Raw genomic sequence first — 13,409 nt, 5'->3', positions numbered from 1 at the left:
CTTAGAAATACACGTTTAGCTCATGTAGACCTCAAAGAGTTTTAATCAGTGGATGCTTAACAAATTTGCAGGAGATATCTTAGCTAAGAGTTATAGCCTCTCTGTAATTCCCAAAGTATTTGTAGAAAAACAGCAACTCTGTCAGTGTTTGTCACTCAAAGCTCTTACAGAACTCTCTCTTTGAGGAAGCATTTTTCACTATTGCCTTTCACACCTTGAAAAATGTCAACAACAATTTATGTATTTATTTTGTTGTAAAATATATATATATATATATTTAATCTAGAATGTATTCAGCACTAATTGTATTATTTAAAATATACATTCTATACACATGCATGATAACAACTTTCTTACAAAAAACGGTTATACTCTGTCCCATTGTCCCATTCAGTAGAAGAACTTATTGATAATCCAGTGGGAAAAGTTCATTTTAATTTACTCAATGTAAATGATGTTATAAGTACGTGAAATTATATACTAAAATGTCATTGCCACTGGCTCTGTTAGTAATGGAAAGTCAGAAATACCTTCTTTGACTATATATACACTATATTTTTAACTATTTCAACAAATACAAAAAATAAATAAATTGCTATTTATATGGAGAAAATATTTCTGTCCTCTGTATTAGTTCTGTGATTCCCACAGCAAGAATGACCTTCATTTACCTAAAACCCCAATAAAGGAAGAAAGCAAGAAAAAAAAACTGTTGCCTTCTAATGGAACTAAACAGAAAAACAGTGCATGCTAGTGATTTTCAAATGAAGGAACCACACACCTAGAACTGGGTGCTAGCTATCTTATTTAGGATGTGCTATCTATATCTTACTAGAGGACCTAGGGTGGGAGTTGCAAAGGGTCTGCAGGACCATTCTAGATTCAATCTTCACTAAAGGCTCCTTTTTAAATGTATATGAAATCTTTCTCCTGCTTCTAGACTGAAGTTGCCAATAAGGAGTTGCACATGCCAGAAAGCATAAGCAATGAGCTGTATCTTCTAGGAGATGCCAAACCAAAACAGTAGTATCTGTGTCTACATAATATAGAGAGATGTATTATACTATCCTGTATATTATCCTATTAAAATATTTATTTATACACACACACATACATAAAAACACATATAATGTAGTGGTAGTTTGTCTTCTTTAAGCTTGAAAGTATTTAATTAGTGAAGATAATTTTGATGGTTTTTATAAGAATATAAAAAGTGATATTCGTTTCTCTTTCTTCCAAATTAAGAAGTCTATGTGTTGATTGAGTTGTTTCTACACTCCTAACAGAGAAATCAAAAACCAAAACACCTACATTTACATATGAATAATCAAATATCTTTCCCAAGCAACAAAATCATTCATTATATAAAATGTACCTCATTTTAACATAAAAATGAGATTTAAATTAAAACTACCACTGAACATTTTTATTTTGTGGTCAAGTGGGTTCTCAGGGCTATTCTGTAAATTTATGTTTATATCAAATAAGTTTATTTTTGTCTGTGGCATCTGAAAAAATGCTTCAAGTAAATGTTACAACTGTTAGAAAAGTATTTGAAAACCTTTACAGTTTCAAACTTAAAATATTTAACACCTTTTTCTTTTTAAAAGTAAAATTATATGGACATTAAATACTCTTTTTTCCTATAAATTCTATTCATATAACATATGAATATTTTTATATTCAACTATTGTAGTATGCTAACATGTTAGAAAAAAAAAAAAAAAGTTTGTCAGTGTTAGCTTGGCTACCATAAGTATATAAATACAAAGACTTAATGTGAAATGCAAGTAGCCCATTTATGTCTTGATGCTTTGCAAGGCTTAGAGCTAATGAGATGGAGACGTTTTTAAAGACTCTATAATTTCTCTTATTGGGACAGCTGTGTTCTACACACACAGCATTCCAGGTGAATCCATTTTTGTATTAACACATATAATACAGTTATCTGACAATACAAATAAGGTAATGTTGAAGATTCAAGTAACCATTTAAAAATATATATAGAATTGAAAAAGCATTTTATTAATAATTACTTGTCTTGTTTTCAGCTTTATTTCTTATTTTTAAAATTGTTTTATTTATTTATAGCTTTCATTATTTCTTAAACTTTTAAAATAGATTTTTATTTATTTATTTATTTTCATGCAGAAACACGCTGCAGAATCTTTAATTATAATTATCTCCTTTTCCTGCTTTTCAGATATTCTGCGCAGGGTGACTTGGTCACTAACATAGAGTAAATGCACAGAACTAAGTGTCAGGAGAGCACTTACTAACAGTGTAGTAGACTCGGTAGTAATCTTTGTATTCTTTCTTCATTTATTGCAGTTGCTGTACAATTTTTAAAGTTTCAAACCTCATTAAACTGTCTGTTCTTGTTATGGTAAACCAATGTTTTCTTAGCATAGTTTAAGATATTTCAAAGCATTGTGTTTCTAATGTATGCATCCTCTAGTTGTTGATACAACTCTGATCCCCAAACTTGCATATTAAACTAAGTAGTGTTAAAAAGAGATGAGCACCTCCTGAGAAGTGCCTCTCCTTTCTGCTAGCAAATTGTCATTTTGCTTTTCTAAATTACTGCTAGAACCTTGAAATCGCTTTATAGACTTTATAGATAAGATGCAGTCCACTTTCTTACTAGGAAAGGAAAAAAACTCTGGGTTTTGTTAAAGTACTGAGATGGTAAGTGAGTGGTGAGAAAGTAGTAAAAGTTTTCAGAAGTAAAGTGGATGGGAAAGAGTTTACAATTGCTCATTAGTAATATTGTATATAATTAAAATGGAGAATGTATGGAACATAGGATAAAAGGCAAAAGTAGTAAGGTTTTTTTTTTTTTTTTTTTCCAGAAGCCAAAAGACTTATACTGTCTAGTACTGAGGGACAGGCTGGATTGTTTAATTTTTGATTGAAAAATGATGAATAAAAGTATCTTTGGTAATTATATTTCTTCAGTGTTGGAAATGATAAGTAGACCTAGCATGGGTCATAGGTAAGATCCACTAAACTAATAGCAGTTTAGCTATTTTGATACTTGGAATGCTTTGCATAATAAACATTGCCGTAGATTGATGCATAATAACCTTCAGCCAAGCACTTCCTTACTAATTTGTCTTGAGTCTGATGTTTTGTCTGTACAAATTTACAATGGCACTAGCACTGTTGCTTACTCGGGCATTTCAGTAAGTTTCTAAGCTGCCAGATAACTTAGAAAATATAATGATAAATATATTAAATCATAAGTATTTTAAAGTAGCTGATCCTATTTCTGCTTATGCTCTCAATTACTATTTTTATTGCATTTCTCACATGATATAAAAGTCATTGCAATTAAAGGTTTTTGCATATTTATGCAAGCTGTAAGTTTGAAGAAGTCACAGCTTAATCCTGTACAAATATTCACAAATGCTGTATTTCTAAAATCTACAGAAGGCTAATAATTCTCACCAATAGTTCTCTTGTAGTTCAATCACTTTAAGGCAGTCTGAAGGAATTGGTTCATTCAACAAATTAGGGCATTTGTTCTTGATTTCAAACAGCCCACACTCACTATCTCTTTCCTCGTGGCCTTTGTAGGCATAGAGCAAAGCAGAACTAAAGCCTGAGATGTTCCTTTCTTTAAGGAGACAAATTCATGCATTTGTTACACATAGAAGTAATATTGGCTTTGAGTTTTGAGTACACTAAAATACAAATGCCCTTTACATAGGGGTTGATATTATATATAGGTCAGTGCTAAGGGGAGAATGACATTTCTCCGAGGACAGATAATATTATTTATAACAGAGTTCTTGCAGTTTTCAGTGATAGCATCAATTGTTTACAGCTGCCTGAAACAAGAAGTTGAGTTGGTCTGATAAGAGCTTGAGGCTTGGGTCCAAGCCAGATCCTCTTACCAAGGCTGCAGTAGTGAGTGCTGCTAAGCCTCTGTAGCCAGAGTTGCTGAAAAATTAGTGTAAGTATTTGGAGGTAAATCTTGGTTCCATGGCAAAAACATCATTAACATTAATGATTCCAAGATTTCACCCCTACTGTGAAGTTTGTATAACATTTGTACAGGGCATTGTTAAAATAACTGCCTGCATTAATGCCAGAAATATGACATTGCTTGGACTTCATGAAAGACTTAATTTTATTTTCATTTATGAAGATTATGGTGAAATCAAATTATGTTAATGATCATGTTGATTTTTCAGACATTTTTCTGCTATAAACATACTGTTCTATGGACAGAACAGTAACTGAAATACTTTTGATAATGAAACAAGCAGCAGTATAAAAATAACTAATCTCAAAGTGGGAAACCTTCCTGTTATAGAATTTCATAATTAAAAGCTCAAGCAATGGTATTTCTAAGATGGCAGTTACATGTAGGAGGGCAGAAATGCTGATGCTCTGGCAGCAAACACGTTGGTTAAAAGTGGTAACCTGAATATAAATCTGTATCCCTTTTTAAACTTTGTTTAGGCAAGGAGAGAATATTAGAGAAATTATACAGGGAAAACTATATATATATAAAAAAGGAAAAATATTAAAAAGATTAAAAAAGACTTAGTTTTACTAGTGAGCTACCCACGATACCTGCTGATATTCAGAACTTTATGCTGATATCCCTGCTTCATGGAATGAAGGATTGCACTTCGTGGAAGGAGGGATAGTCACTGGACAGCATCTCTGTTGCCATCTGACCTCTATAACAGCAGTTGCTCTCGATGTTTACAGAGGAAATGGTTACCCCAAGCATGAGCACTATGGATTATACATAACCTTAAAACCTTAGTTTTAAAAGACTACTTTTGTTTTAACTGTGGCTTTTTTTTTTTTTTTTTTTTTTTTTTTTTCTGCAGCCAGATGTGTGCCCAGTCCTTGAGAAGGGAGGAGCAGGTAGTTTCTTGTCTTTATTTCTCCCGCTCCGGAGGCGCGGTGCTGCGGCGGGGCCAGCAGAGGGAGGTCACGGCTCGCAGGGCGCGGCGACACCGCCGGCCAAGAAGCTGCAATACAGCAGGGAGCAAACAGACTGCAGCGTGTATTAGCAGCTAATCGGCGGTGGAAGCCGCCCACCCGACTGGAAAGAGATTCCAAGCAGAATATGAAGCTTTGCTTGTTGTAATTCTAATATCTCTAAAGATATTTCTCAGAGAAAAGCAAGGCAAAAAAAAAAAAAAAATCTCTGGGGGGCCAAAATAAATTCAGGAAAAAATATATTAAAAAAAAAATCCTACATTTCAAAGAAACCTATTCCAGATAAAACAACAAGATAATGGTGATCCTAATGACAGCGGTGTCATGATCAGGCTTACTTCTGACAATCTGATCTTTGCTGCATTGCTGTGACTGGGACTTCTTTAATTTTGAAACATGTTCTAAAGGCCTGTACTGATAAGTGCAGAAGAACTCAATCTCTCCCAACTAGTTATTTATTTATTTTTGCTGTACCCCCCCTACATGTGTGAACATTCTCAAGAAGAGATAATTTTGACCTACTTGTTCAAGACGAAAGCATAAGTCTGCATCCATTGCATCACATCTTACACAAACGTGAAAGATAGTGAATGAGTAATTTGCTTAATTTTGTATTTGTGTTTTTTTGTTTGTTTGTTTTATTTTTTTTATTTTTTTATTTTTTAAATTAACAGCAGGACCTGTATAATGGATAAAGACAGTCTTAGATGATTCTTGTCCCTTTCTTTTGTTACTACCACAGAAAAATCACTCTTGTTAAATCAGACCAGTCCCTAAATGTGGAGCATGGAGATGAAGTGATAAACAATGAACTTTAGTGATTTCTTAGTGGATTTCTTTTTTTTATATACATTCAGACAAAGATTTTCCCCATCACAATCAATTTAGCTCAAATCTTTTTTATTTTTTAGGCAAGCATTAAAGTCGACAAGTATGCTACAGAGAACATACAAATTATTTTATTTTTATTTATTTATTTATTTATTTTTCTAGGCTCATATACCTATAGGCTTCATATTCGTACTTCAGCTCCCATTTTCTCTTTCTCATCATTCAAGTCCACAATGATTCTGATTTCCATATGGAAGTTATTAATAGTTTTTGATAACTATTTCACAAAGAAGGGTGGGAGATTCATCTTTGATTGGAATTGCTCTGTAATTCATCTGTACAAAGGTGTACTGATAGCACATATGCAAGATATATCCTATTACCCTCTTCTCTACTTAAATCTCCCACTAGTGGGAGATTAGCAATTGATCTCTTCCAACTTCCCACTAGCTTCCTGACCTCCAGTTTCACCTCTCTGACATTACACTCACACAAACACACTTCTGTGCAGCTTACCTGGGGATTTCTTTTTTAGGGACTATTTTTAAAGTGATACAAGTCATTTGAGCTGCAGAATATCTATACAAAACCAGATTGGCTGGTCGTCATTGCTGATTTACAAGCCTTTTGCAAAACACTAGCCTGGTTTTATTTTCTTTTTCTTATTTGTTTCTTTCTCCTTTCTAATGGAGTGCTCATCACAATGCTATAAGACTACTGTCTAGACTGAGGAATCAAAATAATCCTATCTCCTGTTTTTGGCAAGTATAAGAAGCATTTCTAAGGGGCTTTAGATGTAAGGGTAGATTTGAAAACAAAACAGCAAAAGCACATGCATGCATTTACCTTGCTTAAATACTTGGCAAAGAAATGTGTCTTCCATCTGGCATGATAAGCTTGTGAAGGTTCTTCACACCCAAAGTCTGTGACAGAACTAAAGCAAGAGAACAAAAAAGATCTTCCTCTGAAAAGACAGCCTTTATTCCATTGAGCTCTCTTGCGCTGGAGGACATTTATCTGCCACAAGACTTAGAAGATCAGTTAGATATTTGGGCAAAGTTCTTGAAACACACTGGTCAAAAGGACCAAGACCTTGAGCTTGGTGTGAAGTTCTGGCAGTGTGCAAAGGAAAATTTTGTTGATTGTTTGCAACAGCCTGAATTGCTAAGGCATACTGCAGCATTTTGTATAGACTGAGCTTCAAAATTCCTGCTCAAGTACCCTCTATCACTATAGTTTGGCTGAGAAATGACTAAGAGCAGATGACTAGCTGTCTGGATGCCATATGGTCATCTTTCTCTAAATTATGGGGATTACAGTCTGAATTGAGTCTTTTACATGTCAGTAAAGGAGAACATACTGTGCAGCTGAACTCTTCCCATCAGTACTGACCTGTCTTCCTACTGAGTTCAGCTGATATTTGTTTTGTCTAATCTCTGATGGAACAGTGATGCCAGCTGACGTCTTTTCGTGATATTGCCAGCTGAATGGATCGATCATGTAGTAATTGAAAACAGATAAAAAACATTAGAGGAAGAATTACTTCTTTCTAAGAGTCTGTAAAGGAATAAACCTAGCAGTAGAGATATAATTTTTCTGTCGTTTCTAACAGGATGCATTATTCTCTAAAACAAATTACATTATGTTTGTTGGATGTTCTGAAGTTAGAGACTTCTGCCACTTGTCAAGCAAGACATCAGAATTGCATGGTCATCAGTTTGTAGTGCAAAAGAGAAATCTAGGAGGATAAGAAGAAATGTTTAATTTCTTCCAGTGATTGATGACAGTGGGTTTTCTCATCGGTATAGTCTTATCAACCAGCCTCATTTGACAGGTCACATCCTTTTGCTAGGTTAGTTGTTTTCCCTTTGTCTGGATTCTCTGAAGACATACTGGGGATAAAACCTATGATACTGGATGTTAAGGAATGATGTAGCCAAGGTTGATCTTGAGCATGTCAATCAATCAATGGTGTACTTAGAGGAAGGTAGGGAGAGGAGATGCTCTCTGTGAATGACTCATTGTCAATTTTGGTAATACCATGATAGTCACTGTTTGTCATTTTTTCATGAATCAACAAGAATCATGGTGGACTAGCAAGGCGTTGTTAGGATGTTGAGAACCTGAATGAGTGAGACAATGAGGTATACTTGTGGACAGATGACTATTCAGTCATAGAATCATAGAACCCATGGTTTTCATTAAGGCATAATAGTGCATAAGCAGTATGGATTGCCTGGCTTCCTGCAGGTGTCACACCTTAAAAAGAAAAATGAAACCACTTTTCTCTGCTCTTCTAATGCTGTTTCTCATCCTTGTTACTATTCTGCTCTCTCCTAATACACAATACTTTCAAATTCCCATCAAAATATCCTCCCTTTGAGCATACAAAAAGTCTCTAGAGCTGGGGCTTCTCAATTTGAAGATTTGTTTTCCATCGGTATGTCTCAAATTCAGCTTCCTGTCTTCACAATTATGACCCCAGGTGAGAACAAACAGTTCCACCTGTGTTCTGAGGTTCTGAATTTTTGAGCAGTGATGAATTTGGGTGGGACCTAGTTCTGGTGGAGTAAAAGGTGAGTGATACAGTAAAAGGATGCATTGAGAAAGGCTGCGGAAAAGAAATTTAAAAATTAAAGGTGGAGAGGAAGCAAAGAGAATGGGATAATCATAAGAAAGAATTTAATAGAGAAGTGTAACTACACTGATGTTCTATTTCCTTCACATTTTATTAACACAGTGACTGCCTTGTTTTGGATCTTTCCATCTCACTCTGCTCTGTGTTATTCATGTTCCCATCCAAATGTTCAGGAGTTTTCGTTTGTCTTTGAAAAAAAAAAAAAAAAAATAGACACTGTGAAAACTAAGATGCACGGTGTTTTTCATAGATAAATTGTTGATAGTGCCTGCTACAGAAATTTTAATTCACTGTCTTGCTTTAATCTAGTACTGCTCAAATCCTGGAATGGTGTTATTTTTTTTTTCCTCTCATGTACAGCACAGCATGCAGCGAGCAGCACCTCTTACCTCACACATTTACAGGCCCCGATAAAATGTAAACAATATGTGTAATTTGGTTCAAAAAGCACAGGAACAACAAAATGATGGCAACATATTAATTATGTTACAAATTCCCCCAAATGTCTCAGTCCCTGCAGACCTTTCTGCCTGCTTCTACTGTTCTCTACAAAGCCTGCCACCCTCTGACGCCTGCAAGAGAGTGTTTTCAAAGCACAGTCTTGATTTGCTTTTGTGTGTTTTAGGAACTGTGAGTTTATGCCTGCTTATTGTCTATTGCCTGTTTAAAATGATGGTTCCATATTTATCAAAATGAGCAATGGAAAACTTGTAGAAGTAGACTGACTAGGGGTGGAGAAAGCAGGGACATGTCAGATGTCACTGTTCTCTGCACTTCTTCCCTGAAGGGTCATCTGTGTTTGGTCTTGTCATGTTACTGTTTTTTTTTTTTTTTTTTCTTTACGTCCGGGGGGGGGGGGGGGGGGAGTTGTAAATGTGTGGGTGAAGGGAACCTGAGTTCATGGTACTTTGAACGTGGATATGTGTGCAGCTAGGGGACATGAACAAGCCAAGTACAGGATATTCCTTTAATGCACTGCTGAATTGAAGGAGCAAGATTATATCATGCAACAAATCTCCACAGAGCTTGGCCTGCTTGGATCTGGATTTCATCTTCAAAGCTGTACTTAGGATTTTGATAGTTAAGGTTGTACTCATTTTGCCACTTGTTTTAAAATAACATTTTTCTATTAAAAATATTATTGGCCAGATGGTATTTTTTATAAATTACAATAACAGTGTTTTATAAGTGACTGCAAATCACTGACTGAATACATGACACTGTACAAACATATGAATTTTATATTGAACCTTATACAAGAGATGTGGAGTACTTTACCAACAATGATACTTGGATACAGACCTGTCTGGTATCTTGCTTTCTGTTTAAAACTGTTTTTTTTTTTTTTTTTTTTTTTTTTTTTCCTTTTGTCTCCTGCTCCCCTGTTCTGATGCTTACAGCTTGAGAAAAGTTGGTGCCACAAGCTTAACTCTAGCTCTGGGTCCTACTAGACAAGCATGGCTTGTCTTCCCCTGCCTTCCCCTGGAAGGACTCATTCTTTTAGCATCTGCATTTCCACAGGTCATGTCCCTCCCAGACTTCATCATTACACCAAGATTACCCTTGCCTGATGCAAAGGATGAGGTTTAGTTATTGCACAGGGAAGATGCACAGAGTGTTGCGGTTAGAAAATACTTGCATCTCTGCTTTCTGATTTAGAAGATTGCGCTGAGGATACCAAAAACAGAGTGGTGATCAACTCTCAGCTGTGTGAGGCCAGCTCACTTCTTAGTGAGAACAGTGTTGAGTAATATGAGGTTTAAGGTGTTAAAGCATACAGGGAAGAAAGAGAGGACAGGGTAAGTTTTTTTTTTTTTTTTTCTTTTTCTTTTTCTTTCCTTTTTCTTTTTTCTTTCTTTTTTTTTTTTAAAAAAAAAAAGTGCAGATGACTTAATTTTTGTATGCAGATTTGTCATCCATTATATGACTTTTTGTCCAAGAGCACTGAGAACTTACAAAGATATCTGGAGTCCTGCAAAGTTGGATGTTAAACACTAACACTTGTAGGCCCAACCTTTCTTATGCTTGGTCTTTAATTTTCAAAATGCCAGACCCATTTCTTTTAACAGTTTTTTTTTTTTTTTTTTTCCTATGAATTATACAATGTATCAATGGCAGAGGAAGAGATAAAACTGAAAAGTACCAGTTGTGATCTCTTGCCAGGTCATGAGTGCCTCACTTGCCCTAGGAGCCAAGGTTAATATTTATCTATGCCCCATGGCAGTAGTTTCGAAGGTGTTGATCCCAGGGATTAATTGCTGCTTTAAACTGGCAGTTAACAGTTTAAACAACATTTTTATTGGCATACAGTAGTTAAATGTCTACTAGTGTGCTGATGGGTTTATGATGATTAAAGTGAATTAGGAGTTCATCTTTGAATTACACATTACTAGGGACACCAGGTCATTTGAGTACCCTGGGTTAACATATGTGAGATATGCAGTAACCCGAGTACACAGAAAATAAAATGTTTATTTTTAAACATTGTACTTTGGACCATTTTCTGTTCTATTTACATTGGGAAATTAAGCTCTCAGGCTACCAGTTCTTCAATGACCCAGTGCTTGAGCACACGTGCTCATCGGGACACAGTCTAGGCTCTGTTGCTCATATTTCAGTAGTCATGCTCCATGAGATACAGCACCATGCTTGTAAGAAGTGTTCCTGGGGTGCTACAGGTCTTACACTGTACTGTGTACACAAGAGTGGCTGAAAAATCAAATGCAAAACTCATTAAATTTATAAACATTTTTTGAATTCAGTAAGTGCAGTATTTTCAATACCACTGACATTAGAAGAAAACAAAGATGTTTGTAACATTGCTAATTATTCCATTTATTACTGCTTGATGACTAGACATTTTGAAATCTTCAGTGTGACTAGAAGCCTGAGATCTATATTCTGGCCACCTGCTATAGGTGCCTATCTCATACAGCATGTCTATGCCTGCTCTCTGCAGGGAACCACAATCTACCAGTGACTGCAGCTCTGCTCAAGTGACATTTCCAAACCTCTTTTGGCACCTCTCTCAGTGTGCCAGAACAGGTTGTACAAATAGGCCAGAGGGAATTTCTGAGCGGAACATAAATCCCAGTGCTGCAGTGTGCGTGCTGCCGTCCCCAGGATGCAGTCTCCTAATTCTATTTTCAACCATGTTGGAAAATATCTCTGACTACTATTAATGGCTTTTTTCTAGCAGGCTAATTAATCAGGACAAACTGGTGATAAATGTTTCTCCTTATATAAATTATGTAAAATTACGGCCTTATTATAGAGTGACTGCATCTAGTACTTGAGTTGAGAAGGGTGATACGTGGGTGTAGTGAGGCTATTCTGTGTGGCTCAGCTGGTGTGCCCTGCTGCCGTGATTCCAAGGAATTCTGCTTATGAACCATAGCTAGCCTCTTGCCTCACTGCTATTTATTTGTGTTGTCTGACTTTTTGTTTCCTAATTAAAAGTGACATGTACTGTTGGGAAGTATCTCATTGCCATCTTAAAATAGTTTTGACTTGTTGGTTGAGGTTTCTAATTAGTTAACCACAAATTGTGGTATTAGGGGACTGACAGAATGAAGCACAGAAAGTCAAAGCCAACGTTTGTACCCATGGAATGTGAAACCAGAAGCTGTTTTCAAAAATAAATGATAGGTGCAGGGTGCAAAATACACTGTAAAAATACAAGAGAAGTTTTATTTATAAGCAACCTTCTTAAATAAGAAATAGTTGTAATTCTCAATTCCAGACTGTCTCTCTATGCTCCTCCCTGTCAATGTCTACACTGCTGTTTACTTACCTCTGATACCTCAAATTCATGGTGGCTGATTCCTACCTTTTTCTCCAATATGTCTGTAACCCAGAACCTATCTATGAGCTGCTGGGAATGAATTAATAAATAGACTGTGTATATGGATGCTGCCTCATTCCCAGAGACTGTGAGATTTAAGGTACACTAAAGTCCAATATTCTGGTCTTGCTATTGAAGTACACAGTTAGTATTCAACTTAATTCCTGAAAATACATGTAGTTATATATGTACATAGATATATTTATAAAATTAGACTCAGCAGACACTGAAAGAAAGAAAACAAATAAGATTTCATTTATTTATTTATTTTTCAAAAGTTGGGCTCCATCAGCCCTCTTTTATATTCACCCAGTCATGGTAAGCTTATTTTTCCCTCAGTATGAATTAAGATATAATTTTGTGTTGTCTTTCCCTATGTCCTAAAAGACTGTGCCAGTTTTTCTTGCTTTGTTTTGTTTTGTTTTATGTACTGCATTTTGTTATTTTGTTTCCATTCAGCTGGGGATTCTGTGTCTTCCAGGCTAGATTGCCTACTTATAACTCTTGGTATTGGTCAATGTCAAAAATAACTGTATCTTACCCATCCAGAACAAGTTTCAGGAAAGGTATCCCAAATGACACAAGACTGGACTGCTGCAATGCTATTAATGATGTCTGCTCCTGCTCCTCCTAAAGTCAAGCTCTGGCCAATGAGTCAAGCAGAGGGATGTATGTTGAGAATATTCAAGAGAATATTCTCAAGAGAATTCCAAAAAGCTGCAATATTGAAGTTACTCCCTCTTAGGGCTCTAATTTCTCATTTGGGATAAAATACATTTCAAATACATCCTTTCCTTTGACACATTTTCCTTTTAATAGGCATCTAAAGCAGTTAAGCTGTGATGGTGAGCTCAAATAAAAGCAGCTATTCTAGCCTTTAATCCCACATTTTACCAATTTAGAGTTAAATCAAAAGCTAGGTATTTCACCCACATAACTAACTATTAACTTGTAACAGTTAAAGGATAGGTTTCATCCTCTTGACTGAAAGCAGGTGTTTTGTGTTTGCTGTAGAAGAGCAATAATACTGAATTCCTTACAAAAGCATGTAAAATGGAGAATCAGTGCATTCTATGTAGCTTTTAACTTCCTCATACATTGATGCATAAATTACAGTTTTTTTCTGGCCAT

The sequence above is a fragment of the Oxyura jamaicensis genome, chromosome 2 (assembly GCF_011077185.1).
Source record: "Oxyura jamaicensis isolate SHBP4307 breed ruddy duck chromosome 2, BPBGC_Ojam_1.0, whole genome shotgun sequence".
NCBI classification, from domain to species: domain Eukaryota; kingdom Metazoa; phylum Chordata; class Aves; order Anseriformes; family Anatidae; genus Oxyura; species Oxyura jamaicensis.
The sequence above is the reverse complement of the archived record's forward strand: the minus strand, read 5'-3'. Positions refer to the sequence as shown.